Raw genomic sequence first — 27,767 nt, 5'->3', positions numbered from 1 at the left:
CTTGTTGCTACAGTGACCTCAGGATCCCTCTAGCCTTGAAACAGTGCTCTTGGGGTTTCTCTGGAGTGCCATCAAGGAAATCAAGGCTCCTTTCATGTGTGATGTGCAACACGGAATTGCTCTGCACGCAGTGCAGGGGAATCGCGCCTGATCTCGCGGCGAGGGGGAAGTATCATGGTTTCTCTCGAGTTGCAGCGGGAACCTGGGCTATATTCTCGAGTTACGACGGGGATGGCCCTTCCACCCACGTGTTTGTTCAGCGACGTCAGGACTCCTGCCTAGTTACGAGGGACAACTCGGGATTCTCCTCGAGGCTTGGCAGGGCAATTGGGACGCCTCTCCAGCTGAGGCGGGAGACCAAGTGTCCCTTTCCACGTGCCACAGGATTCTTGGGACTCCTATCAAGTTTCACGAGGAGTCAGGCATCGTCTCCTTTGGAGGCACTGATCTCCGTGTACCTCTGGAGTTTTCAAAGGATGTGAGGCCTCCGATCGCGATGAGGTGGGGAACTAGGTCTTTCTCTGTGGTCTCCACAGGGGATTCAGACATCCTTTCGTCTTGGGAGATGCAAGACGAGCCTGCATTCAAGTCACTGCAGGGATATCCGGCCTTATTACGAGTCAGGGCATCCCGGTGTCCATTTCACTTGAGGCCGCAAACTCAGGGTCCCTCTCACATACCTAGAGCTGAGAGAAGCCTCCTCTTGAGGTGCTTGTGGTAAGGTGGTATTCCTCTGGAGTCGAAGCCAGGGACTAACCTCTCATCTCGAGTTGATTTTTGGTCCACGGAGCTCTTTCTTGTTGCTACAGTGACCTCAGGATCCCGCTAGCCTTGAAACAGTGTTCTTGGTGTTTCTCTGGAGTGCCATCAAGGAAATCAAGGCTCCTTTCATGTGTGATGTGCAACACGGAATTGCTCTGCACGCAGTGTAGGGGAATCAGGCCTCATCTCGCGGCGAGGGGGAAGTCTCATGGTTTTTCTCCAGTTGCGGCGGAAACCTGGGGTATATTCTCGAGTTACGACGGGGATGGCCCTTCCCCCGACGTGTTTGTTCAGCGACGTCAGGACTCCTGCCTAGTAGCGAGGGACAACTCGGGATTCTCCTCGAGGCTTTCCAGGGCAATTGGGACGCTTCTCCAGCTGAGCCGGGAAACCAAGGGTCCCTTTCCACGTGCCACAGGAATCCTGGGACCCCTATCAAGTTTCCCGAGGAGTCAGGCATCGTCTCCTTTGGAGGCACTGATCTCCGCGTACCTCTGAAGTTTTCAAATGATGTGAGGCGTCCGGTCGCGATGAGGTGGGGAACTAGGTCTTTCTCAGTGGTCTCCACAGGGGATTCAGATATCCTTTCGTCTTGGGAGGTGCAAGACGAGCCTGCATTCAAGTCACTGCAGGGATATCCGGCCTTATTTCGCGTCAGGGCATCGCAGTGTCCATTCCACTTGAGGCCGCAAAATCAGGGTCCCTCTCACATACCTAGAACTGAGAGAAGCCTCCTCTTGAGGTGCTTGTGGTAAGGTGGTATTTCTCTGGAGTCGAAGTCAGGAACTAACCTCTCATCTCGAGTTGATTTTTGGGCCACGGAGCTCTTTCGTGTTGCTACAGTGACCTCAGGATCCCTCTAGCCTTGAAACAGTGTTCTTGTGGTTTCTCTGGTGTGTCATTAAGGAAATCAAGGCTCCTTTCATGTGTGATGTGCAACACGGAATTGCTCTGCACGCAGTGCAGGGGATTCGCGCCTCATCTCGCGGCGAGGGGGAAGTATCATGGTTTCTCTCGAGTTGCGGCGGGAACCTGGGGTATATTCTCGAGTTACGACGGGGATGGCCCTTCCGCCCACGTGTTTGTTCAGCAACGTCAGGACTCCTGCCTAGTTGCGAGGCACAACTCGGGATTCTCCTCGAGGCTTGGCAGGGCAATTGGGACGCCTCTCCAGCTGAGGCGGGAGACCAAGGGTCCCTTTCCACGTGCCACAGGAATCTTGGGACTCCTATCAAGTTTCACGAGGAGTCAGGCATCGTCTCCTTTGGAGGCACTGATCTCCGCGTACCTCTGGAGTTTTCAAAGGATGTGAGGTCTCCGGTCGCGATGCGGTGGGGAACTAGGTCTTTCTCTGTGGTCTCCACAGGGGATTCAGACATCCTTTCGTCTTGGGAGATGCAAGACGAGCCTGCATTCAAGTCACTGCAGGGATATCCGGCCTTATTTCGAATCAGGGCATCGCGGTGTCCATTCCACTTGAGGCCGCAAACTCAGGGTCCCTCTCACATAGCTAGAGCTGAGAGAAGCCTCCTCTTGAGGTACTTGTGGTAAGGTGGTATTCCTCTGGAGTCGAAGCCAGGGACTAACCTCTCATCTCGAGTTGATTTTTGGTCCACGGAGCTCTTTCGTGTGGCTACACTGACCTCAGGATCCCTCTAGCCTTGAAACAGTGTTCTTGGGGTTTCTCTGGAGTGCCATCAAGAAAATCAAGGCTCCTTTCATGTGTGATGTGCAACACGGAATTGCTCTGCACGCAGTGCAGGGGAATCGGTCCTCATTTTGCAGCGAGGGGGAAGTCTCATGGTTTTTCTCGAGTTGCGGCGGGAACCTGGGGTATATTCTCGAGTTACGACGGGGATGGCCCTTCCACCCACGTTTTTGTTCAGCGACGTCAGCACGCCTGCCTAGTTGTGAGGGACAACTCGGGATTCTCTTTGAGGCTTGGCAGGGCAATTGGGACGCCTCTCCAGCTGAGGCGGGAGACCAAGGGTCCCTTTCCACGTGCCACAGGAATACTGGGACTCCTATCAAGTTTCACGAGGAGTCAGGCATCGTCTCCTTTGGAGGCACTGATCTCTGCATACCTCTGGAGTTTTCAAAGGATGTGAGGCCCCCTGTCGCGATGAGGTGGGGAACTAGGTCTTTCTCTGTGGTCTCCACAGGGGATTCAGACATCCTTTCGTCTTGGGAGATGCAAGACGAGCCTGCATTCAAGTCACTGCAGGGATATCCGGCCTTATTTCGAGTCAGGGCATCGCGGTGTCCATTCCACTTGAGGCCGCAAACTCAGGGTCCCTCTCACATACCTAGAGCTGAGAGAAGCCTCCTCTTGAGGTGCTTGTGGTAAGGTGGTATTCCTCTGGAGTCGAAGCCAGATACTAACCTCTCATCTCGAGTTGATTTTTGGTCCACGGAGCTCTTTCGTGTGGCTACAGTGACCTCAGGATCCCTCTAGCCTTGAAACAGTGTTCTTGGGGTTTCTCTGGAATGCCATCAAGGAAATCAAGGCTCTTTTCATGTGTGATGTGCAACACGGAATTGCTCTGCACGCAGTGCAGGGGAATCGGGCCTCATCTCGCGGCGAGGGGGAAGTCTCATGGTTTTTCTCGAGTTGCGGCGGGAACCTGGGGTATATTCTCGAGTTACGACGAGGATGGCTCTTCCACACACGTGCTTGTTCAGCGACGTCAGGACTCCTGCCTAGTTGCGAGGGACAACTCGGGATTCTCCTCGAGGCTTGTCAGGGCAATTGGGACGCCCCTCCAGCTGAGGCGGGAGACCAAGGGTCCCTTTCCACGTACCACAGGAATCCTGGGACTCCTATCAAGTTTCACGAGGAGTCAGGCATCGTCTCCTTTGGAGGCACTGATCTCCACATACCTCTGAAGTTTTCAAAGGATGTGAGGCCTCCGGTCGCGATGAAGTGGGCAACTAGGCTTTTCTCTGTGGTCTCCACAGGGGATTCAGACATCCTTTCGTCTTGGGAGATGCAAGACGAGCCTGCATTCAAGTCACTGCAGGGATATCCGGCCTTATTTCGAGTCAGGGCATCGCAATGTCCATTCCACTTGAGGCCGCAAACTCAGGGTCCCTCTCACATACCTAGAGCTGAGAGAAGCCTCCTCTTGAGGTGCTTGTGGTAAGGTGGTATTCCTCTGGAGTCGAAGCCAGGGACTAACCTCTCATCTCGAGTTGATTTTTGGTCCACGGAGCTCTTTCGTGTTGCTACAGTGACAACAGGATCGCTCTAGCCTTAAAACAGTGTTCTTGGGGTTTCTCTGGAGTGCCATCAAGGAAATCAAGACTCCTTTCATGTGTCATGTGCAACACGGAATTGCTCTGCACGCAGTGCAGGGGAATCGGGCCTCATCTCGCGGCGAGGGGGAAGTCTCATGGTTTTTCTCGAGTTGCGGCGGGAACCTGGGGTATATTACCGAGTTACGACGGGGATGGCCCTTCCACCCACGTGTTTGTTCAGCGACGTCAGGACTCCTGCCTACTTGCGAGGGACAACTCGGGATTCTCCTCGAGGCTTGGCAGGGCAATTGGGACGCCTCTCCAGCTGAGGCGGGAGACCAAGGGTCCCTTTCCACGTGCCACAGGAATCCTGGGACTCCTATCAAGTTTCATGAGGAGTCAGGCATCGTCTCCTTTGGAGGCACTGATCTCCGCGTACCTCTAGAGTTTTCAAAGGATGTGAGGCCTCTGGTCGCGATGAGGTGGGGAACTAGGTCTTTCTCTGTGGTCTCCACAGGGGATTCAGATATCCTTTCATCTTAGGAGATGCAAGACGAGCCTGCATTCAAGTCACTGCAGGGATATCCGGCCTTATTTCGCGTCAGGGCATCGCGGTGTCCATTCCACTTGAGGCCGCAAAATCAGGGTCCCTCTCACATACCTAGAGCTGAGAGAAGCCTCCTCTTGAGGTGCTTGTGGTAAGGTGGTATTCCTCTGGAGTCGAAGCCAGGAACTAACCTCTCATCTCGAGTTGATTTTTGGGCCACGGAGCTCTTTCTTGTGGCTACAGTGACCTCAGGATCCCTCTAGCCTTGAAACAGTGTTCTTGGGGTTTCTCTGGAGTGCCATCACGGAAATCATTCTCCTTTCATGTGTGATGTACAACACGGAATTGCTCTGCACGCAGTGCTGGGGAATCGGTCCTAATTTTGCAGCGAGGGGGAAGTCTCATGGTTTTTCTCGAGTTGCGGCGGGAACCTGGGGTATATTCTCGAGTTACGACGGGGATGGCCCTTCCAGCCACGTGTTTGTTCAGCGACGTCAGGACTCCTGCCTAGTTGCGAGGGACAACTCGGGATTCTCCTCGAGGCTTGGCAGGGCAATTGGGACGCTTCACCAGCTGAGGCGGAAGACCAAGCGTCCCTTTCCTCGTGCCACAGGAATCCTGGGACTCCTATCAAGTTTCACGAGGAGTCAGGCATCGTGTCCTTTGGAGGCACTGATCTCCGCGTACCTCTGAAGTTTCAAAGGATGTGAGGCCTCCGGTCACGATGAGGTGGGGAACTAGGTCTTTCTCTGTGGTCTCCACAGGGGATTCAGACATCCTTTCGTCTTGGGAGATGCAAGACGAGCCTGCATTCAAGTCACTGCAGGGATATCCGGCCTTATTTCGAGTCAGGGCATCGCATTGTCCATTCCACTTGAGGCCGCAAACTCAGGGTCCCTCTTACATACCTTGAGCTGAGAGAAGCCTCCTCTTGAGGTGCTTGTGGTAAGGTTGTATTCCTCTGGAATCGAAGCCAGGGACTAACCTCTCATCTCGAGTTGATTTTTGGTCCACGGAGATCTTTCATGTTGCTACAGTGACCTCAGGATCGCTCTAGTCTTGAAACAGTGTTCTTCGGGTTTCTCTGGAGTGCCATAAAGGAAATCAAGACTCCTTTCATGTGTGATGTGCAACACGGAATTGCTCTGCATGCAGTGCAGGGGAATCGGGCCTCATTTTGCAGCGAGGGGGAAGTCTCATGGTTTTTCTCGAGTTGCGGCGGGAACCTGGGGTATATTCTCGAGTTACGACGGGGATGGCCCTTCCACCCACGTTTTTGTTCAGCGACGTCAGAACGCCTGCCTAGTTGTGAGGAACAACTCGGGATTCTCTTCGAGGCTTGGCAGGGCAATTGGGACGCCTCTCCAGCTGAGGCGGGAGACCAAGGGTCCCTTTCCACGTACCGCAGGAATCCTGGGACTCCTATCAAGTTTCACGAGGAGTCAGGCATCGTCTCCTTTGGAGGCACTGATCTCTGCATACCTCTGGAGTTTTCAAAGGATGTGAGGCCCCCTGTCGCGATGAGGTGGGGAACTAGGTCTTTCTCTGTGGTCTCCACAGGGGATTCAGACATCCTTTCGTCTTGGGAGATGCAAGACGAGCCTGCATTCAAGTCACTGCAGGGATATCCGGCCTTATTTCGAGTCAGGGCATCGCGGTGTCCATTCCACTTGATTCCGCAAACTCAGGGTCCCTCTCACATACTTAGAGCTGAGAGAAGCCTCCTCTTGAGGTGCTTGTGGTAAGGTGGTATTCCTCTGGAGTCGAAGCCAGGGACTAACCTCTCATCTCGAGTTGATTTTTGGTCCACGGAGCTCTTTCGTGTGGCTACAGTGACCTCAGGATCCCTCTAGCCTTGAAACAGTGTTCTTGGGGTTTCTCTGGAGTGCCATCAAGGAAATCAAGGCTCCTTTCATGTGTGATGTGCAACACGGAATTGCTCTGCACGCAGTACAGGGGAATCGGGCCTCATCTCGCGGCGAGGGGGAAGTCTCATGGTTTTTCTCGAGTTGCGGCGGGAACCTGGGGTATATTCTCGAGTTACGACGGGGATGGCCCTTCCACACACGTGCTTGTTCAGCGACGTCAGGACTCCTGCCTAGTTGCGAGGGACAACTCGGGAATATCCTCGAGGCTTGGCAGGGCAATTGGGACGCCTCTCCATCTGAGGCGGGAGACCAAGGGTCCCTTTCCACGTGCCACAGGAATCCTGGGACTCCTATCAAGTTTCACGAGGAGTCAGGCATCGTCTCCTTTGGAGGCACTGATCTCCGCGTACCTCTGGAGTTTTCAAAGGATGTGAGGCCTCCGGTCGCGATGAGGTTGGGAACTAGGTCTTTCTCTGTGGTCTCCACAGGGGATTCAGACATCCTTTCGTCTTGGGAGATGCAAGACGAGCCTGCATTCAAGTCACTGCAGGGAAATCCGGCCGTATTTCGCGTCAGGGCATCGCAGTGTCCATTCCACTTGAGGCCGCAAACTCAGGGTCCCTCTCACATAGCTAGAGCTGAGAGAAGCCTCCTCCTGAGGTGCTTATGGTAAGGTGGTGTTCCTCTGGAGTCGAAGCCAGGGACTAACCTCTCATCTCGAGTTGATTTTTGGTCCTCGGAGATCTTTCGTGTTGCTACAGTGACCTCAGGATCCCTCTAGCCTTGAAACAGTGTTCTTGGGGTTTCTCTGGAGTGCCATCAAGGAAATCAAGGCTCCTTTCATGTGTGATGTGCAACACGGAATTGCTCTGCACGCAGTGCAGGGGAATCGGGCCTCATCTCGCGGCGAGGGGGAAGTCTCATGGTTTTTCTCGAGTTGCAGCGGGAACCTGGGGTATATTCTCGAGTTATGACGGGGATGGCCCTTCCACCCACGTGTTTGTTCAGTGACGTCAGGACTCCTGCTTAGTTGCGAGGGACAACTGGGAATTCTCCTCGAAGCTTGGCAGGGCAATTGGGACGCCTCTCCAGCTGAGGCGGGAGACCAAGGGTCCCTTTCCACGTGCCACAGGAATCCTGGGACTCCTATCAAGTTTCACGAGGAGTCAGGCATCGTCTCCTTTGGAGGCACTGATCTCCGCGTACCTCTGGAGTTTTCAAAGGATGTGAGTCCTCCGGTCGCGAAGAGGTGGGGAACTGGGTCCTTCTCTGTGGTCTCCACAGGGGATTCAGACATCCTTTCGTCTTGGGAGATGCAAGACGAGCCTGCATTCAAGTCACTGCAGGGATATCCGGCCTTACTTCGAGTCAGGGCAACGCAGTGTCCATTCCACTTGAGGCCTCAAACTCAGGGTCCCTCTCACATAGCTAGAGCTGAGAGAAGCCTCCTCTTGAGGTGCTTGTGGTAAGGTGGTATTCCTCTGGAGTCGAAGCCAGGGACTAACCTCTCATCTCGAGTTGATTTTTGGTCCACGGAACTCTTTCGTGTGGCTACAGTGACCTCAGGATCCCTCTAGCCTTGAAACAGTGTTCTTGGGGTTTCTCTGGAGTGCCATTAAGGAAATCAAGGCTCCATTCATGTGTGATGTGCAACACGGAATTGCTCTGCACGCAGTGCAGGGGAATCGGGCTTCATCTCGCGGCGAGGGGGAAGTCTCATGGTTTTTCTCGAGTTGCGGCGGGAACCTGGGGTATATTCTCGAGTTACGACGGGGATGGCCCTTCCACCAACGTGTTTCTTCAGCGACGTCAGGACTCCTGCCTAGATGCGAGGGACAACTCGGGAAACTCCTCGAGGCTTGGCAGGGCAATTGGGACGCCTCTCCAGCTGAGGCGGGAGACCAAGGGTCCCTTTCCACGTGCCACAGGAATCCTGGGACTCCTATCAAGTTTCACGAGGAGTCAGGCATCGTCTCCTTTGGAGGCACTGATCTCCGCGTACCTCTGGAGTTTTCAAAGGATGTGAGGCCTCCGGTCGCGATGAGGTGGGGAACTAGGCTTTTCTCTGTGGTCTCCACAGGGGATTCAGACATCCTTTCGTCTTGGGAGATGCAAGACGAGCCTGCATTCAAGTCACTGCAGGGATATCCGGCCTTATTTCGCGTCAGGGCATCGCAGTGTCCATTCCACTTGAGGCCGCAAAATCAGGGTCCCTCTCACATACCTAGAGCTGAGAGAAGCCTTCTCTTGAGGTGCTTGTGGTAAGGTGGTATTCCTCTGGAGTCGAAGCCAGGAATTAACCTCTCATCTCGAGTTGATTTTTGGGCCACGGAGCTCTTTCGTGTTGCTACAGTGACCTCAGGATTCCTCTAGCCTTGAAACAGCGTTCTTGGGGTTTCTCTGGAGTGCCATTAAGGAAATCAAGGTTCCTTTCTTGTGTGATGTGCAACACGGAATTGCTCTGCACGCAGTGCAGGGGAATCGCGCCTCATCTCGCGACAAGGGGGAAGTATCATGGTTTCTCTCGAGTTGCGGCGGGAACCTGGGGTATATTCTCGAGTTACGACGGGGATGGCCCTTCCACCCACGTGTTTGTTCAGCGACGTCAGGACGCCTGCCTAGTTGTGAGGGACAACTCGGGATTCTCCTCGAGGCTTGGCAGGGCAATTGGGACGCCTCTCCAGCTGAGGCGGGAGACCAAGGGTCCCTTTCCACGTGCCACAGGAATCCTGGGACTCCTATCAAGTTTCACGAGGAGTCAGGCATCGTCTCCTTTGGAGGCACTGATCTTTGCATACCTCTGGAGTTTTCAAAGGATGTGAGGCCCCCTGTCGCGATGAGGTGGGGAACTAGGTCTTTCTCTGTGGTCTCCACAGGGGATTCAGACATCCTTTCGTCTTGGGAGATGCAAGACGAGCCTGCATTCAAGTTACTGCAGGGATATCCAGCCTTATTTCGAGTCAGGGCATCGCGGTGTCCATTCCACTTGAGGCCGCAAACTCAGGGTCCCTCTCACATACCTAGAGCTGAGAGAAGCCTCCTCTTGAGGTGCTTGTGGTAAGGTGGTATTCCTTTGGAGTCGAAGCCAGGGACTAACCTCTCATCTCGAGTTGATTTTTGGTCCACGGAACTCTTTCGTGTTGCTACAGTGACCTCAGGATCCCTCTAATCTTGAAACAGTGTTCTTGGGGATTCTCTGGAGTGCCATTAAGGAAATCAAGGCACCTTTCATGTGTGATGTGCAACACGGAGTTGCTCTGCACGCAGTGCAGGGGAATCAGGCCTCATCTCGCGGGGAGGGGGAAGTCTCATGGTTTTTCTCGAGTTGCGGCGGGAACCTGGGGTATATTCTCGAGTTACGACGGGGATGGCCCTTCCAGCCACGTGTTTGTTCAGCGACGTCAGGACTCCTGCCTAGTTGCGAGGAACAACTCGGGATTCTCCTCGAGGCTTGGCAGGGCAATTGGGACGCCTCTCCAGCTGAGGCGCGAGACCAAGTGTCCCTTTCCACGTGCCACAGGAATCCTGGGACTCCTATCAAGTTTCACGAGGAGTCAGGCATCGTCTCCTTTGGAGGCACTGATCTCCGCATACCTCTGGAGTTTTCAAAGGATGTGAGGCCTCCGGTCGCGATGAGGTGAGGAACTAGGTCTTTCTCTGTGGTCTCCACAGGGGATTCAGACATCCTTTCATCTTGGGAGATGCAAGACGCGCCTGCATTCAAGTCACTGCAGGGATATCCGGCCTTATTTCGCGTCAGGGCATCGCAGTGTCCATTCCACTTGAGGCCGCAAAATCAGGGTCCCTCTCACATACCTAAAGCTGAGAGAAGCCTCCTCTTGAGGTGCTTGTGGTAAGGTGGTATTCCTCTGGAGTCGAAGCCAGGGACTAACCTCTCATCTCGAGTTGATTTTTCGTCCACGGAGCTCTTTCGTGTTGCTACAGTGACCTCAGGATCCCTCTAGCCTTGAAACAGTGTTCTTGGGGTTTCTCTGGAGTGCCATCAAGGAAATCAAGGCTCCTTTCATGTGTGATGTGCAACACGGAATTGCTCTGCACGCAGTGCAGGGGAATCGGGCCTCATCTCGCGGCGAGGGGGAAGTATCATGGTTTCTCTCGAGTTGCGGCGGGAACCTGGAGTATATTCTCGAGTTAAGATGGGGATGGCCCTTCCACCCACGTGTTTGTTCAGCGACGTCAGGACTCCTGCCCAGTTGCGAGGGACAACTCGGGATTCTCCTCGAGGCTTGGCAGGGCAATTGGGACGCCACTCCAGCTGAGGCGGGAGACCAAGGGTCCCTTTCCACGTGCCACAGGAATCCTGGGACGCCTATCAAGTTTGACGAGGAGTCAGGCATCGTCTCCTTTGGAGGCACTGATCTCCGTGTACCTCTGGAGTTGTCAAAGGATGTGAGGCCTCCGGTCGCGATGAGGTTGGGAACTAGGTTTTTCTCTGTGTTCTCCACAGGGGATTCAGACATCCTTTCGTCTTGGGAGATGCAAGACGAGCCTGCATTCAAGTCACTGCAGGGAAATCCGGCCTTATTTCGCGTCAGGGCATCACAGTGTCCATTCTACTTGAAGCCGCTAAATCAGGGTCCCTCTCACATACCTAGAGCTGAGAGAAGCCTCCTCTTGAGGTGCTTGTGGTAAGGTGGTATTCCTCTGGAGTCGAAGCCAGGGTCTAACCTCTCATCTCGAGTTGATTTTTGCTCCACGGAGCTCTTTCGTGTTGCTACAGTGACCTCAGGATCCCTCTACCCTTGAAACAGTGCTCTTGGGGTTTCTCTGGAGTGCCATCAAGGAAATCAAGGCTCCTTTCATGTGTGATGTGCAACACGGAATTGCTCTGCACGCAGTGCAGGGGAATCGCGCCTCATCTCGCGGCGAGGGGGAAGTATCATGGTTTCTCTCGAGTTGCGGCGGGAACCTGGGGTATATTCTCGAGTTACAACGGGGATGGCCCTTCCACCCACGTGTTTGTTCAGCGACGTCAGGACTCCTGCCTAGTTACGAGGGACAACTCGGGATTCTTCTCGAGGCTTGGCAGGGCAATTGGGACGCCTCTCCAGGTGAGCCGGGAGAGCAAGTGTCCCTTTCCATGTGCCACAGGAGTCTTGGGACTCCTATCAAGTTTCACGAGGAGTCAGGCATCGTCTCCTTTGGAGGCACTGATCTCCGCGTACCTCTGGAGTTTTCAAAGGATGTGAGGCCTCCGGTCGCGATGAGGTGGGGAACTAGGTCTTTCTCTGTGGTCTCCACAGGGGATTCAGACATCCTTTCGTCTTGGGAGATGCAAGACGAGCCTGCATTCAAGTCACTGCAGGTATATCCGGCCTTATTTCGAGTCAGGGCATCGAAGTGCCCTTCCACTTGTGGCCGCAAACTCAGGGTCCCTCTCACATACCTAGAGCAGAGAGAAGCCTCCTCTTGAGGTGCTTGTGGTAAGGTGGTATTCCTCTGGAGTCGAAGCCAGGGACTAACCTCTCATCTCGAGTTGATTTTTGGTCCACGGAGCTCTTTCGTGTTGCTACAGTGACCTCAGGATCCCTCTAGCCTTGAAACACTGTTCTTGGGGTTTCTCTGGAGTGCCATCAAGGAAATCAAGGCTCCTTTCATGTGTGATGTGCAACACGGAATTGCTCTGCACGCAGTGCAGGGGAATCGGGCCTCATCAGGCGGCGAGTGGGAAGTCTCATGGTTTTTCTCGAGTTGCGGCGGGAACCTGGGGTATATTCTCGAGTTACGACGGGGATGGCCCTTCCACCCACGTGTTTGTTCAGCGACGGCAGGACTCCTGCCTAGTTGCCAGGGAAAACTCGGGATTCTCCTCGAGGCTCGGCAGGGCAATAGGGATGACACTCCAGCTGAGGCGGGAGACCAAGGGTCCCTTTCCACGTGCCACAGGAATCCTGGGACTCCTCAGAAGTTTCATGAGGAGTCAGGAATCGTCTTCTTTGGAGGCACTGATCTCCGCGTACCTCTGGAGTTTTCAAAGGATGTGAGGCCTCAGGTCGCGATGAGGTGGGGAACTAGGTCTTTCTCTGTGGTCTCAACAGGGGATTCAGACATCCTTTCTTCTTGGGAGATGTAAGACGAGCCTGCATTCAAGTCACTGCAGGGATATCCGGCCTTATTTCGAGTCAGGGCATCGCGGTGTCCATTCCACTTGAGGCCGCAAACTCAGGGTCCCTCTCACATACCTAGAGCTGAGAGAAGCCTCCTCTTGAGGTGCTTGTGGTAAGGTGGTATTCCTCTGGAGTCGAAGCCAGGAACTAACCTCTCATCTCGAGTTGATTTTTGGGCCACGGAGCTCTTTCGTGTTGCTACAGTGACCTCAGGATCCCTCTAGCCTTGAAACAGTGTTCTTGGGGTTTCTCTGGAGTGCCATTAAGGAAACCAAGGCTCCTTTCATGTGTGATGTGCAACACGGAATTGCTCTGCACGCAGTGCAGGGGAATCGCGCCTCATCTCGCGGCGAGGGGGAAGTATCATGGTTTCTCTCGAGTTGCGGCGGGAACCTGGGGTATATTCTCGAGTTACGACGGGGATGGCCCTTCCACCCACGTGTTTGTTCAGCGACGTCAGGACTCCTGCCTAGTTGCGAGGGACAACTCGGGATTCTCCTCGAGGCTTGGCAGGGCAATTGGGACGCCTCTCCAGCTGAGGCGGGAGACCAAGGGTCCCTTTCCACGTGCCACAGGAATCCTGGGACTCCTATCAAGTTTCACGAGGAGTCAGGCATCGTCTCCTTTGGAGGCACTGATCTCCGCGTACCTCTGGAGTTTTCAAAGGATGTGAGGCCTCCGGTCGCGATGAGGTGGGGAACTAGGCTTTTCTCTGTGGTCTCCACAGGGGATTCAGACATCCTTTCGTCTTGGGAGATGCAAGACGAGCCTGCATTCAAGTCACTGCAGGGATATCCGGCCTTATTTCGCGTCAGGGCATCGCAGTGTCCATTCCACTTGAGGCCGCAAAATCAGGGTCCCTCTCACATACCTAGAGCTGAGAGAAGCCTTCTCTTGAGGTGCTTGTGGTAAGGTGGTATTCCTCTGGAGTCGAAGCCAGGAATTAACCTCTCATCTCGAGTTGATTTTTGGGCCACGGAGCTCTTTCGTGTTGCTACAGTGACCTCAGGATTCCTCTAGCCTTGAAACAGTGTTCTTGGGGTTTCTCTGGAGTGCCATTAAGGAAATCAAGGTTCCTTTCATGTGTGATGTGCAACACGGAATTGCTCTGCACGCAGTGCAGGGGAATCGCGCCTCATCTCGCGACGAGGGGGAAGTATCATGGTTTCTCTCGAGTTGCGGCGGGAACCTGGGGTATATTCTCGAGTTACGACGGGGATGGCCCTTCCACCCACGTGTTTGTTCAGCAACGTCAGGACTCCTGCCTAGTTGCGAGGGACAACTCGGGATTCTCCTCGAGGCTTGGCAGGGCAATTGGGACGCCTCTCCAGCTGAGGCGGGAGACCAAGGGTCCCTTTCCATGTGCCACAGGAATCTTGGGACTCCTATCAAGTTTCAGGAGGAGTCAGGCTTCGTCTTCTTTGGAGGCACTGATCTGCTCGTACCTCTGGAGTTTTCAAAGGATGTGAGGCCTCCGGTCGCGATGAGGTGGGGAACTAGGTCTTTCTCTGTGGTCTCCACAGGGGATTCAGACATCCTTTCGTCTTGGGAGATGCAAGACGAGCCTGCATTCAAGTCACTGCAGGGATATCCGGCCTTATTTCGAATCAGGGCATCGCGGTGTCCATTCCACTTGAGGCCGCAAACTCAGGGTCCCTCTCACATACCTAGAGCTGAGAGAAGCCTCCTCTTGAGGTGCTTGTGGTAAGGTGGTATTCCTCTGGAGTCGAAGCCAGGGACTAACCTCTCATCTCGAGTTGATTTTTGGTCCACGGAGCTCTTTCATGTTGCTACAGTGACCTCAGGATCCCTCTAGCCTTGAAACAGTGTTCTTGGGGTTTCTCTGGAGTGCCATCAAGGAAATCAAGGCTCCATTCATGTGTGATGTGCAACACGGAATTGCTCTGCACGCAGTGCAGGGGAATCGGGCCTCATTTTGCAGCGAGGGGGAAGTCTCATGGTTTTTCTCGAGTTGCGGCGGGAACCTGGGGTATATTCTCGAGTTACGACGGGGATGGCCCTTCCACCCACGTTTTTGTTCAGCGACGTCAGGACGCCTGCCTAGTTGTGAGGGACAACTCGGGATTCTCCTCGAGGCTTGGCAGGGCAATTGGGACGCCTCTCCAGCTGAGGCGGGAGACCAAGGGTCCCTTTCCACGTGCCACAGGAATCCTGGGACTCCTATCAAGTTTCACGAGGAGTCAGGCATCGTCTCCTTTGGAGGCACTGATCTCTGCATACCTCTGGAGTTTTCAAAGGATGTGAGGCCCCCTGTCGCGATGAGGTGGGGAACTAGGTCTTTCTCTGTGGTCTCCACAGGGGATTCAGACATCCTTTCGTCTTGGGAGATGCAAGACGAGCCTGCATTCAAGTTACTGCAGGGATATCCAGCCTTATTTCGAGTCAGGGCATCGCGGTGTCCATTCCACTTGAGGCCGCAAACTCAGGGTCCCTCTCACATACCTAGAGCTGAGAGAAGCCTCCTCTTGAGGTGCTTGTGGTAAGGTTGTATTCCTCTGGAGTCGAAGCCAGGGACTAACCTCTCATCTCGAGTTGATTTTTGGTCCACGGAACTCTTTCGTGTTGCTACAGTGACCTCAGGATCCCTCTAATCTTGAAACAGTGTTATTGGGGATTCTCTGGAGTGCCATTAAGGAAATCAAGGCACCTTTCATGTGTGATGTGCAACACGGAGTTGCTCTGCACGCAGTGCAGGGGAATCAGGCCTCATCTCGCGGGGAGGGGGAAGTCTCATGGTTTTTCTCGAGTTGCGGCGGGAACCTGGGGTATATTCTCGAGTTACGACGGGGATGGCCCTTCCAGCCACGTGTTTGTTCAGCGACGTCAGGACTCCTGCCTAGTTGCGAGGAACAACTCGGGATTCTCCTCGAGGCTTGGCAGGGCAATTGGGACGCCTCTCCAGCTGAGGCGCGAGACCAAGTGTCCCTTTCCACGTGCCACAGGAATCCTGGGACTCCTATCAAGTTTCACGAGGAGTCAGGCATCGTCTCCTTTGGAGGCACTGATCTCCGCATACCTCTGGAGTTTTCAAAGGATGTGAGGCCTCCGGTCGCGATGAGGTGAGGAACTAGGTCTTTCTCTGTGGTCTCCACAGGGGATTCAGACATCCTTTCATCTTGGGAGATGCAAGACGCGCCTGCATTCAAGTCACTGCAGGGATATCCGGCCTTATTTCGCGTCAGGGCATCGCAGTGTCCATTCCACTTGAGGCCGCAAAATCAGGGTCCCTCTCACATACCTAAAGCTGAGAGAAGCCTCCTCTTGAGGTGCTTGTGGTAAGGTGGTATTCCTCTGGAGTCGAAGCCAGGGACTAACCTCTCATCTCGAGTTGATTTTTCGTCCACGGAGCTCTTTCGTGTTGCTACAGTGACCTCAGGATCCCTCTAGCCTTGAAACAGTGTTCTTGGGGTTTCTCTGGAGTGCCATCAAGGAAATCAAGGCTCCTTTCATGTGTGATGTGCAACACGGAATTGCTCTGCACGCAGTGCAGGGGAATCGGGCCTCATCTCGCGGCGAGGGGGAAGTATCATGGTTTCTCTCGAGTTGCGGCGGGAACCTGGGGTATATTCTCGAGTTAAGATGGGGATGGCCCTTCCACCCACGTGTTTGTTCAGCGACGTCAGGACTCCTGCCCAGTTGCGAGGGACAACTCGGGATTCTCCTCGAGGCTTGGCAGGGCAATTGGGACGCCTCTCCAGCTGAGGCGGGAGACCAAGGGTCCCTTTCCACGTGCCACAGGAATCCTGGGACGCCTATCAAGTTTGACGAGGAGTCAGGCATCATCTCCTTTGGAGGCACTGATCTCCGTGTACCTCTGGAGTTGTCAAAGGATGTGAGGCCTCCGGTCGCGATGAGGTTGGGAACTAGGTTTTTCTCTGTGTTCTCCACAGGGGATTCAGACATCCTTTCGTCTTGGGAGATGCAAGACGAGCCTGCATTCAAGTCACTGCAGGGAAATCCGGCCTTATTTCGCGTCAGGGCATCACAGTGTCCATTCTACTTGAGGCCGCTAAATCAGGGTCCCTCTCACATACCTAGAGCTGAGAGAAGCCTCCTCTTGAGGTGCTTGTGGTAAGGTGGTATTCCTCTGGAGTCGAAGCCAGGGACTAACCTCTCATCTCGAGTTGATTTTTGCTCCACGGAGCTCTTTCGTGTTGCTACAGTGACCTCAGGATCCCTCTACCCTTGAAACAGTGCTCTTGGGGTTTCTCTGGAGTGCCATCAAGGAAATCAAGGCTCCTTTCATGTGTGATGTGCAACACGGAATTGCTCTGCACGCAGTGCAGGGGAATCGCGCCTCATCTCGCGGCGAGGGGGAAGTATCATGGTTTCTCTCGAGTTGCGGCGGGAACCTGGGGTATATTCTCGAGTTACAACGGGGATGGCCCTTCCACCCACGTGTTTGTTCAGCGACGTCAGGACTCCTGCCTAGTTACGAGGGACAACTCGGGATTCTCCTCGAGGCTTGGCAGGGCAATTGGGACGCCTCTCCAGGTGAGCCGGGAGAGCAAGTGTCCCTTTCCATGTGCCACAGGAGTCTTGGGACTCCTATCAAGTTTCACGAGGAGTCAGGCATCGTCTCCTTTGGAGGCACTGATCTCCGCGTACCTCTGGAGTTTTCAAAGGATGTGAGGCCTCCGGTCGCGATGAGGTGGGGAACTAGGTCTTTCTCTGTGGTCTCCACAGGGGATTCAGACATCCTTTCGTCTTGGGAGATGCAAGACGAGCCTGCATTCAAGTCACTGCAGGTATATCCGGCCTTATTTCGAGTCAGGGCATCGAAGTGCCCTTCCACTTGTGGCCGCAAACTCAGGGTCCCTCTCACATACCTAGAGCAGAGAGAAGCCTCCTCTTGAGGTGCTTGTGGTAAGGTGGTATTCCTCTGGAGTCGAAGCCAGGGACTAACCTCTCATCTCGAGTTGATTTTTGGTCCACGGAGCTCTTTCGTGTTGCTACAGTGACCTCAGGATCCCTCTAGCCTTGAAACACTGTTCTTGGGGTTTCTCTGGAGTGCCATCAAGGAAATCAAGGCTCCTTTCATGTGTGATGTGCAACACGGAATTGCTCTGCACGCAGTGCAGGGGAATCGGGCCTCATCAGGCGGCGAGTGGGAAGTCTCATGGTTTTTCTCGAGTTGCGGCGGGAACCTGGGGTATATTCTCGAGTTACGACGGGGATGGCCCTTCCACCCACGTGTTTGTTCAGCGACGGCAGGACTCCTGCCTAGTTGCCAGGGAAAACTCGGGATTCTCCTCGAGGCTCGGCAGGGCAATAGGGATGCCACTCCAGCTGAGGCGGGAGACCAAGGGTCCCTTTCCACGTGCCACAGGAATCCTGGGACTCCTCAGAAGTTTCATGAGGAGTCAGGCATCGTCTTCTTTGGAGGCACTGATCTGCTCGTACCTCTGGAGTTTTCAAAGGATGTGAGGCCTCCGGTCGCGATGAGGTGGGGAACTAGGTCTTTCTCTGTGGTCTCCACAGGGGATTCAGACATCCTTTCGTCTTGGGAGATGCAAGACGAGCCTGCATTCAAGTCACTGCAGGGATATCCGGCCTTATTTCGAATCAGGGCATCGCGGTGTCCATTCCACTTGAGGCCGCAAACTCAGGGTCCCTCTCACATACCTAGAGCTGAGAGAAGCCTCCTCTTGAGGTGCTTGTGGTAAGGTGGTATTCCTCTGGAGTCGAAGCCAGGGACTAACCTCTCATCTCGAGTTGATTTTTGGTCCACGGAGCTCTTTCATGTTGCTACAGTGACCTCAGGATCCCTCTAGCCTTGAAACAGTGTTCTTGGGGTTTCTCTGGAGTGCCATCAAGGAAATCAAGGCTCCATTCATGTGTGATGTGCAACACGGAATTGTTCTGCACGCAGTGCAGGGGAATCGGGCCTCATTTTGCAGCGAGGGGGAAGTCTCATGGTTTTTCTCGAGTTGCGGCGGGAACCTGGGGTATATTCTCGAGTTACGACGGGGATGGCCCTTCCACCCACGTTTTTGTTCAGCGACGTCAGGACGCCTGCCTAGTTGTGAGGGACAACTCGGGATTCTCCTCGAGGCTTGGCAGGGCAATTGGGACGCCTCTCCAGCTGAGGCGGGAGACCAAGGGTCCCTTTCCACGTGCCACAGGAATCCTGGGACTCCTATCAAGTTTCACGAGGAGTCAGGCATCGTCTCCTTTGGAGGCACTGATCTCTGCATACCTCTGGAGTTTTCAAAGGATGTGAGGCCCCCTGTCGCGATGAGGTGGGGAACTAGGTCTTTCTCTGTGGTCTCCACAGGGGATTCAGACATCCTTTCGTCTTGGGAGATGCAAGACGAGCCTGCATTCAAGTTACTGCAGGGATATCCAGCCTTATTTCGAGTCAGGGCATCGCGGTGTCCATTCCACTTGAGGCCGCAAACTCAGGGTCCCTCTCACATACCTAGAGCTGAGAGAAGCCTCCTCTTGAGGTGCTTGTGGTAAGGTTGTATTCCTCTGGAGTCGAAGCCAGGGACTAACCTCTCATCTCGAGTTGATTTTTGGTCCACGGAACTCTTTCGTGTTGCTACAGTGACCTCAGGATCCCTCTAATCTTGAAACAGTGTTCTTGGGGTTTCTCTGGAGTGCCATTAAGGAAATCAAGGCACCTTTCATGTGTGATGTGCAACACGGAGTTGCTCTGCACGCAGTGCAGGGGAATCAGGCCTCATCTCGCGGGGAGGGGGAAGTCTCATGGTTTTTCTCGAGTTGCGGCGGGAACCTGGGGTATATTCTCGAGTTACGATGGGGATGGCCCTTCCACCCACGTGTTTGTTCAGCGACGTCAGGACTCATGCCTAGTTGCGAGGAACAACTCGGGATTCTCCTCGAGGCTTGGCAGGGCAATTGGGACGCCTCTCCAGCTGAGGCGCGAGACCAAGTGTCCCTTTCCACGTGCCACAGGAATCCTGGGACTCCTATCAAGTTTCACGAGGAGTCAGGCATCGTCTCCTTTGGAGGCACTGATCTCCGCATACCTCTGGAGTTTTCAAAGGATGTGAGGCCTCCGGTCGCGATGAGGTGAGGAACTAGGTCTTTCTCTGTGGTCTCCACAGGGGATTCAGACATCCTTTCATCTTGGGAGATGCAAGACGCGCCTGCATTCAAGTCACTGCAGGGATATCCGGCCTTATTTCGCGTCAGGGCATCGCAGTGTCCATTCCACTTGAGGCCGCAAAATCAGGGTCCCTCTCACATACCTAAAGCTGAGAGAAGCCTCCTCTTGAGGTGCTTGTGGTAAGGTGGTATTCCTCTGGAGTCGAAGCCAGGGACTAACCTCTCATCTCGAGTTGATTTTTCGTCCACGGAGCTCTTTCGTGTTGCTACAGTGACCTCAGGATCCCTCTAGCCTTGAAACAGTGTTCTTGGGGTTTCTCTGGAGTGCCATCAAGGAAATCAAGGCTCCTTTCATGTGTGATGTGCAACACGGAATTGCTCTGCACGCAGTGCAGGGGAATCGGGCCTCATCTCGCGGCGAGGGGGAAGTATCATGGTTTCTCTCGAGTTGCGGCGGGAACCTGGGGTATATTCTCGAGTTAAGATGGGGATGGCCCTTCCACCCACGTGTTTGTTCAGCGACGTCAGGACTCCTGCCCAGTTGCGAGGGACAACTCGGGATTCTCCTCGAGGCTTGGCAGGGCAATTGGGACGCCACTCCAGCTGAGGCGGGAGACCAAGGGTCCCTTTCCACGTGCCACAGGAATCCTGGGACGCCTATCAAGTTTGACGAGGAGTCAGGCATCGTCTCCTTTGGAGGCACTGATCTCCGTGTACCTCTGGAGTTGTCAAAGGATGTGAGGCCTCCGGTCGCGATGAGGTTGGGAACTAGGTTTTTCTCTGTGTTCTCCACAGGGGATTCAGACATCCTTTCGTCTTGGGAGATGCAAGACGAGCCTGCATTCAAGTCACTGCAGGGAAATCCGGCCTTATTTCGCGTCAGGGCATCACAGTGTCCATTCTACTTGAGGCCGCTAAATCAGGGTCCCTCTCACATACCTAGAGCTGAGAGAAGCCTCCTCTTGAGGTGCTTGTGGTAAGGTGGTATTCCTCTGGAGTCGAAGCCAGGGACTAACCTCTCATCTCGAGTTGATTTTTGCTCCACGGAGCTCTTTGGTGTTGCTACAGTGACCTCAGGATCCCTCTACCCTTGAAACAGTGCTCTTGGGGTTTCTCTGGAGTGCCATCAAGGAAATCAAGGCTCCTTTCATGTGTGATGTGCAACACGGAATTGCTCTGCACGCAGTGCAGGGGAATCGCGCCTCATCTCGCGGCGAGGGGGAAGTATCATGGTTTCTCTCGAGTTGCGGCGGGAACCTGGGGTATATTCTCGAGTTACAACGGGGATGGCCCTTCCACCCACGTGTTTGTTCAGCGACGTCAGGACTCCTGCCTAGTTACGAGGGACAACTCGGGATTCTCCTCGAGGCTTGGCAGGGCAATTGGGACGCCTCTCCAGGTGAGCCGGGAGAGCAAGTGTCCCTTTCCATGTGCCACAGGAGTCTTGGGACTCCTATCAAGTTTCACGAGGAGTCAGGCATCGTCTCCTTTGGAGGCACTGATCTCCGCGTACCTCTGGAGTTTTCAAAGGATGTGAGGCCTCCGGTCGCGATGAGGTGGGGAACTAGGTCTTTCTCTGTGGTCTCCACAGGGGATTCAGACATCCTTTCGTCTTGGGAGATGCAAGACGAGCCTGCATTCAAGTCACTGCAGGTATATCCGGCCTTATTTCGAGTCAGGGCATCGAAGTGCCCTTCCACTTGTGGCCGCAAACTCAGGGTCCCTCTCACATACCTAGAGCTGAGAGAAGCCTCCTCTTGAGGTGCTTGTGGTAAGGTGGTATTCCTCTGGAGTCGAAGCCAGGGACTAACCTCTCATCTCGAGTTGATTTTTGGTCCACGGAGCTCTTTCGTGTTGCTACAGTGACCTCAGGATCCCTCTAGCCTTGAAACACTGTTCTTGGGGTTTCTCTGGAGTGCCATCAAGGAAATCAAGGCTCCTTTCATGTGTGATGTGCAACACGGAATTGCTCTGCACGCAGTGCAGGGGAATCGGGCCTCATCAGGCGGCGAGTGGGAAGTCTCATGGTTTTTCTCGAGTTGCGGCGGGAACCTGGGGTATATTCTCGAGTTACGACGGGGATGGCCCTTCCACCCACGTGTTTGTTCAGCGACGGCAGGACTCCTGCCTAGTTGCCAGGGAAAACTCGGGATTCTCCTCGAGGCTCGGCAGGGCAATAGGGATGCCACTCCAGCTGAGGCGGGAGACCAAGGGTCCCTTTCCACGTGCCACAGGAATCCTGGGACTCCTCAGAAGTTTCATGAGGAGTCAGGAATCGTCTTCTTTGGAGGCACTGATCTCCGCGTACCTCTGGAGTTTTCAAAGGATGTGAGGCCTCAGGTCGCGATGAGGTGGGGAACTAGGTCTTTCTCTGTGGTCTCCACAGGGGATTCAGACATCCTTTCTTCTTGGGAGATGTAAGACGAGCCTGCATTCAAGTCACTGCAGGGATATCCGGCCTTATTTCGAGTCAGGGCATCGCGGTGTCCATTCCACTTGAGGCCGCAAACTCAGGGTCCCTCTCACATAGCTAGAGCTGAGAGAAGCCTCCTCTTGAGGTCCTTGTGGTAAGGTGGTATTCCTCTGGAGTCGAATCCAGGGACTAACCTCTCATCTCGAGTTGATTCTTGGTCCACGGAGCTCTTTCCTGTTGCTACAGTGACCTCAGGATCCCTCTAGCCTTGAAACAGTGTTCTAGGGGTTTCTCTGGAGTGCCATCAAGGAAATCAAGGCTCCTTTCATGTGTGATGTGCAACACGGAATTGCTCTGCACGCAGTGCAGGGGAATCGGGCCTCATCTCGCGGCGAGGGGGAAGTCTCATGGTTTTTCTCGAGTTGCCTCGGGAACCTGGGGTATATTCTCGAGTTACGACGGGAATGGCCCTTCCACCCACGTGTTTGTTCAGCGACGGCAGGACTCCTGCCTAGTTGCGAGGGACAACTCGGGATTCTCCTCGAGGCTTGGCAGGGCAATTGGGACGCCTCTCCAGATGAGGCGGGAGACCAAGGGTCCCTTTCCACGTGCCACAGGAATCCTGGGACTCCTATCAAGTTTCACGAGGAGTCAGGCATCGTCTCCTTTGGAGGCACTGATCTCCTCCTACCTCTGGAGTTTTCAAAGGATGTGTGGCCTCCGGTCGCGATGAGGTGGGGAACTAGGTCTTTCTCTGTGGTCTCCACAGGGGATTCAGACATCCTTTCATCTTGGGAGATGCAAGACGAGCCTGCATTGAAGTCACTGCAGGGATATCCGGCCTTATTTCGAGTCAGGGCATCGCGGTGTCCATTCCATTTGAGGCCTCAAACTCAGGGTCCCTCTCACATAGCTACAGCTGAGAGAAGCCTCCTCTTGAGGTGCTTGTGGTAAGGTGGTGTTCCTCTGGAGTCGAAGCCAGGGACTAACCTCTCATCTCGAGTTGATTTTTGGTCCACGGAGCTCTTTCGTGTTGCTACAGTGACCTCAGGATCCCTCTAGCCTTGAAACAGTGTTCTTGGGGTTTCTCTGGAGTGCCATCAAGGAAATCAAGGCTCCTTTCATGTGTGATGTGCAACACGGAATTGCTCTGCACGCAGTGCAGGGGAATCGGGCCTCATCTCGCGGCGAGGGGGAAGTCTCATGGTTTTTCTCGAGTTGCCTCGGGAACCTGGGGTATATTCTCGAGTTACGACGGGAATGGGCCTTCCACCCACGTGTTTGTTCAGCGACGGCAGGACTCCTGCCTAGTTGCGAGGGACAACTCGGGATTCTCCTCGAGGCTTGGCAGGGCAATTGGGACGCCTCTCCAGCTGAGGCGGGAGACCAAGGGTCCCTTTCCACGTGCCACAGGAATCCTGGGACTCCTATCAAGTTTCACGAGGAGTCAGGCATCGTCTCCTTTGGAGGCACTGATCTCCGCGTACCTCTGGAGTTTTCAAAGGATGTGTGGCCTCCGGTCGCGATGAGGTGGGGAACTAGGTCTTTCTCTGTGGTCTCCACAGGGGATTCAGACATCCTGTCATCTTGGGAGATGCAAGACGAGCCTGCATTGAAGTCACTGCAGGGATATCCGGCCTTATTTCGAGTCAGGGCATCGCGGTGTCCATTCCACTTGAGGCCGCAAACTCAGGGTCCCTCTCACATAGCTACAGCTGAGAGAAGCCTCCTCTTTAGGTGCTTGTGGTAAGGTGGTGTTCCTCTGGAGTCGAAGCCAGGGACTAACCTCTCATCTCGAGTTGATTTTTGGTCCACGGAGCTCTTTCGTGTTGCTACAGTGACCTCAGGATCCCTCTAGCCTTGAAACAGTGTTCTTGGGGTTTCTCTGGAGTGCCATCAAGGAAATCAAGGCTCCTTTCATGTGTGATGTGCAACACGGAATTGCTCTGCACGCAGTACAGGGGAATCGGGCCTCATCTCGCGGCGAGGGGGAAGTCTCATGGTTTTTCTCGAGTTGCGACGGGAACTTGTGGTATATTCTCGAGTTACGACGGGGATGGCCCTTCCACACACGTGCTTGTTCAGCGACGGCAGGACTCCTGCCTAGTAGCGAGGGACAACTCGGGATTCTCCTCGAGGCTTGGCAGCGCAATTGGGACGCCTCTCCAACTGAGGCGGGAGACCAAGGATCCCTTTCCATGTGCCACAGGAATCCTGGGACTCCTATCAAGTTTCACGAGGAGTCAGGCATCGTCTCCTTTGGAGGCACTGATCTCCGCGTACCTCTGGAGTTTTCAAAGGATGTGTGGCCTCCGGTCGCGATGAGGTGGGGAACTAGGTCTTTCTCTGTGGTCTCCACAGGGGATTCAGACATCCTTTCATCTTGGGAGATGCAAGACGAGACTGCATTCAAGTCACTGCAGGGATATCCGGCCTTATTTCGAGTCAGGGCATCGCGGTATCCATTCCACTTGAGGCCGCAAACTCAGGGTCCCTCTCACATAGCTAGTGCTGAGAGAAGCCTCCTCTTGAGGTGCTTGTGGTAAGGTGGTATTCCTCTGGAGTCGAAGCCAGGGACTAACCTCTCATCTCGAGTTGATTTTTGGTCCACGGAGCTCTTTCGTGTTGCTACAGTGACCTCAGGATCCCTCTAGCCTTGAAACAGTGTTCTTGGGGTTTCTCTGGAGTGCCATCAAGGAAATCAAGGTTCCTTTCATGTGTGATGTGCAACACGGAAATGCTCTGCACGCAGTGCAGGGGAATCGGGCCTCATCTGGCGGCGAGTGGGAAGTCTCATGGTTTTTCTCGAGTTGCGGCTGGAACCTGGGGTATATTCTCGAGTTACGACGGGAATGGCCCTTCCACCCACGTGTTTGTTCAGCGACATCAGGACTCCTGCCTAGTTGCGAGGGACAACTCGGGATTCTCCTCGAGGCTTGGCAGGGCAATTGGGACGCCTCTCCAGCTGAGGCGGGAGACCAAGGGTCCCTTTCCACGTGCCACAGGAATCCTGGGACTCCTATCAAGTTTCACGAGGAGTCAGGCATCGTCTCCTTTGGAGGCACTGATCTCCGCGTACCTCTGGAGTTTTCAAAGGATGTGTGGCCTCCGGTCGCGATGAGGTGGGGAACTAGGTCTTTCTCTGTGGTCTCCACAGGGGATTCAGACATCCTTTCGTCTTGGGAGATGGAAGACGAGCCTGCATTCAAGTCACTGCAGGGATATCCGGCCTTATTTCGAGTCAGGGCATCGCGGTGTCCATTCCACTTGAGGCCGCAAACTCAGGGTCCCTCTCACATACCTAGAGTTGAGAGAAGCCTCCTCTTGAGGTGCTTGTGGTAAGGTGGTATACCTCTGGAGTCGAAGCCAGGGACTAACCTCTCATCCCGAGTTGATTTTTGGTCCACGGAGCTCTTTCGTGTTGCTAGAGTGACCTCAGGATCCCTCTAGCCTTGAAACAGTGTTCTTGGGTTTTCTCTGGAGTGCCATCAAGGAAATCAAGGCTCCTTTCATGTTTGATGTGCAACACGGAATTGCTCTGCACGCAGTGCAGGGGAATCGGGCCTCATCTCGCGGCGAGGGGGAAGTTTCATGTTTTTTCTCGAGTTGCGGCGGGAACCTGGGGTATATTCTCGAGTTACGACGGGGATGGCCCTTCCACCCCCCTGTTTGTTCAGCGACGTCAGGATTCCTGCCTAGTTGCGAGGGACAACTCGGGATTTTCCTCGAGGCTTGGCAGGGCAATTGGGACGCCTCTCCAGCTGAGGCGGGAGACCAAGGGTCCCATTCCACGTGCCACAGGAATCCTGGGACTCCTATCAAGTTTCACGAGGAGTCAGGCATCGTCTCCTTGGGAGGCACTGATCTCCGCGTACCTCTGGAGTTTTCAAAGGATGTGTGGCCTCCGGTTGCGATGAGGTGGGCAACTAGGTCTTTCTCTGTGGTCTCCACAGGGGATTCAGATATCCTTTCGTCTTGGGAGATGCAAGACGAGCCTGCATTCAAGTCACTGAAGGGATATCCGGCCTTATTTCGCGTCAGGGCATCGCGGTGTCCATTCCACCTGAGGCCACAAAATCAGGGTCCCTCTCACATAGCTAGAGCTGAGAGAAGCCTCCTCTTGAGGTGCTTGTGGTAAGGTGGTATTCCTCTGGAGTCGAAGCCAGGGACTAACCTCTCATCTCGAGTTGATTTTTGGTCCACGGAGCTCTTTCGTTTTGCTACAGTGACCTCAGGATCCCTCTAGCCTTGAAACAGTGTTCTTGGGGTTTCTCTGGAGTGCCATCAAGGAAATCAAGGCTCCTTTCATGTGTGATGTGCAACACGGAATTGCTCTGCACGCAGTGCAGGGGAATCGGGCCTCATCTGGCGGCGAGTGGGAAGTCTCATGGTTTTTCTCGAGTTGCGGCGGGAACCTGGGGTATATTCTCGAGTTACGACGGGGATGGCCCTTCCACCCACGTGTTTGTTCAGCGACATCAGGACTCCTGCCTAGTTGCGAGGGACAACTCGGTATTCTCCTCGAGGCTTGGCAGGGCAATTGGGACGCCTCTCCAGCTGAGGCGGGAGACCAAGGGTCCCTTTCCACGTGCCACAGGAATCCTGGGACTCCTATCAAGTTTCACGAGGAGTCAGGCATCATCTCCTTTGGAGGCACTGATCTCCGCGTACCTCTGGAGTTTTCAAAGGATGTGAGGCCTCCGGTCGCGATGAGGTGGGGAACTAGGTCTTTCTCTGTGGTCTCCACAGGGGATTCAGACATCCTTTCGTCTTGGGAGATGGAAGACGAGCCTGCATTCAAGTCACTGCAGGGATATCCGGCCTTATTTCGAGTCAGGGCATCGCGGTGTCCATTCCACTTGAGGCCGCAAACTCAGGGTCCCTCTCACATACCTAGAGCTGAGAGAAGCCTCCTCTTGAGGTGCTTGTGGTAAGGTGGTATTCCTCTGGAGTCGAAGCCAGGGACTAACCTCTCATCTCGAGTTGATTTTTAGTCCACGGAGATCTTTCGTGTTGCTACAGTGACCTCAGGATCCCTCTAGCCTTGAAACAGTGTTCTTGGGGTTTCTCTGGAGTGCCATCAAGGAAATCAAGGCTCCTTTCATGTGTGATGTGCAACACGGAATTGCTCTGCATGCAGTGCAGGGGAATCGGGCCTCATCTCGTGGCGAGGGGGAAGTCTCATGGTTTTTCTCGAGTTGCGACGGGAACTTGTGGTATATTCTCGAGTTACGACGGGGATGGCCCTTCCACACACGTGCTTGTTCAGCGACGGCAGGACTCCTGCCTAGTTGCGAGGGACAACTCGGGATTCTCCTCGAGGCTTGGCAGCGCAATTGGGACGCCTCTCCAGCTGAGGCGGGAGACCAAGGGTCCCTTTCCATGTGCCACAGGAATCCTGGGACTCCTATCAAGTTTCACGAGGAGTCAGGCATCGTCTCCTTTGGAGGCACTGATCTCCACGTACCTCTGGAGTTTTCAAAGGATGTGTGGCCTCCAGTCGCGATGAGGTGGGGAACTAGGTCTTTCTCTGTGGTCTCCACAGGGCATTCAGACATCCTTTCATCTTGGGAGATGCAAGACGAGCCTGCATTCAAGTCACTGCAGGGATATCCGGCCTTATTTCGAGTCAGGGCATCGCGGTATGCATTCCACTTGAGGCCTCAAACTCAGGGTCCCTCTCACATAGCTAGTGCTGAGAGAAGCCTCCTCTTGAG

Source organism: Cervus elaphus, chromosome 24, assembly GCF_910594005.1.
Source record: "Cervus elaphus chromosome 24, mCerEla1.1, whole genome shotgun sequence".
NCBI classification, from domain to species: Eukaryota; Metazoa; Chordata; class Mammalia; order Artiodactyla; family Cervidae; genus Cervus; species Cervus elaphus.
The sequence above is the reverse complement of the archived record's forward strand: the minus strand, read 5'-3'. Positions refer to the sequence as shown.